This window comes from Pelobates fuscus, chromosome 1 (assembly GCF_036172605.1).
Source record: "Pelobates fuscus isolate aPelFus1 chromosome 1, aPelFus1.pri, whole genome shotgun sequence".
Classification (NCBI taxonomy): domain Eukaryota; kingdom Metazoa; phylum Chordata; class Amphibia; order Anura; family Pelobatidae; genus Pelobates; species Pelobates fuscus.
In genome coordinates, this window is record NC_086317.1 from 95,113,588 (window position 1) to 95,115,685 (window position 2,098).

Consider the following 2,098-nt stretch of genomic DNA (forward strand, 5'->3'; position numbering starts at 1 on the left):
AGACACAATTAGTCTGCTTCAAGCGCTGGGAATCAGCGTGGTTCTCCAAGCCGCTGCAGTCTCCGCCCCCTTAGTGATGTCTACGCGTTTCGCCGGTTCCACCGGCTTCCTCAGGACATAAAAGCTTTTTATATATTTTTTCATGTGCTGAATACAACATTGAAAAAACATCTACTGGATACTAAGTATTATCATGCACAAATTCCACATCAAGGGCTTATTATCTAAATAGCCACTTGACATAACATGCTGCTCCACTCTTTAGCATTATATCTTACTGAACATGTATCAGTGCAAGTCTAGGATAAAAGAAAGTATATACACTAAAGGTGAGGAAACGTATTACTGGAAGTGGTCCCAGGTGTACTCCACAGCCACCTAAGTAAATATAACCATATATAAAAGAGTGGAACCCACCCAGAATACGTGAAATATTGTATAAAACAGAATAACCTGTATAGGCAGATATTCCGGTATGTGTTCTGTATAAATAAATCAAAAGGCTAACATAGCGTAAAAAATATAATAAATATTAGGTTTCAATATATGTGATATAGGTACACTCACAAACGAATGAGAAAATCGAGCCTTTCACCCACTCAGGGGTACTTTGACGAAAATGAGAGGTAGTCTTCCAACCAGATATGTAAATAAAGAATAAAAATATAGTGAAGCACGTATGTAAAAAAGTATAACAAATTTATTGGTCGCACTTACACTTCAGTAGTAAAAAAGAGGCATGTCTCCAAATAATTATGGACCTCCTGATGTCTGGAAATCCAAAGTTCCGTGATAGGAGTCTTGGAGCAGTAATGCAATAGTTACAATACATAAAATAAACAATATGAAATAAAAGTCCACAGGGAATAAAATCCAACGCGTTTCGTCCGTTATAAAATGCTGGACTTCTTCAGGGTCCCTGAATCCCTGAAGAAGTCCAGCATTTTATAACGGACGAAACGCGTTGGATTTTATTCCCTGTGGACTTTTATTTCATATTGTTTATTTTATGTATTGTAACTATTGCATTACTGCTCCAAGACTCCTATCACGGAACTTTGGATTTCCAGACATCAGGAGGTCCATAATTATTTGGAGACATGCCTCTTTTTTACTACTGAAGTGTAAGTGCGACCGATAAATTTGTTAGACTTTTTTACATACGTGCTTCACTATATTTTTATTCTTTATTTACATATCTGGTTGGAAGACTACCTCTCATTTTCGTCAAAGTACCCCTGAGTGGGTGAAAGGCTCGATTTTCTCATTCGTTTGTGAGTGTACCTATATCACATATATTGAAACCTAATATTTATTATATTTTTTACGCTATGTTAGCCTTTTGATTTATTTATACAGAACACATACCGGAATATCTGCCTATACAGGTTATTCTGTTTTATACAATATTTCACGTATTCTGGGTGGGTTCCACTCTTTTATATATGGTTACAAGTCTAGGATAAGTTTGCATGAGTGTCCTTATCTAAAATATACCACATGGACACTCATCCATTTTAAGCAACAAAAAAGCCTGTTACAAATGGTACAACACATTCTAGAATAATTATTTTAGGAACATCATATAGTAACTAAATTTCCTACATGTGTGACTTCTAAGTATGTTTTGATACATGGAGATGTTTGGGAAAAAATATTAATCCGTTAAACTTGCCGTTTTTTTATTTTTAAAAACTGATTCACGTGAAAATGTTTGTATTAGATCAGAATTGCAATATTTGTATTTTAAGGGATGGGCCATGTAGCTTTCGTAAATAGATGAGCATGTCCCTCAAATTGATGATGGGCATAATTAAGGTTACAGAGTCTGCATTTCATCTGAATAACTCACTTCTTGAGCAACACTTGATGGGTTTTACAACGGTTATGCTGTGATATCCTGTTACAACATTCTGTGCATATTCCAATGCACTTTTCTTTATTAAATCACGGCGTTAACTATCTGGGGCTTTTTATATAGCTATATACATCTTTCGCGGAGTTCTCAATCCTTTTTTCATGTTGTATTTATGCGTAAAGGGTAGCACACACACAAACCAGTGGCTTTATATATAATTAATACCATTTTTGGTCATCC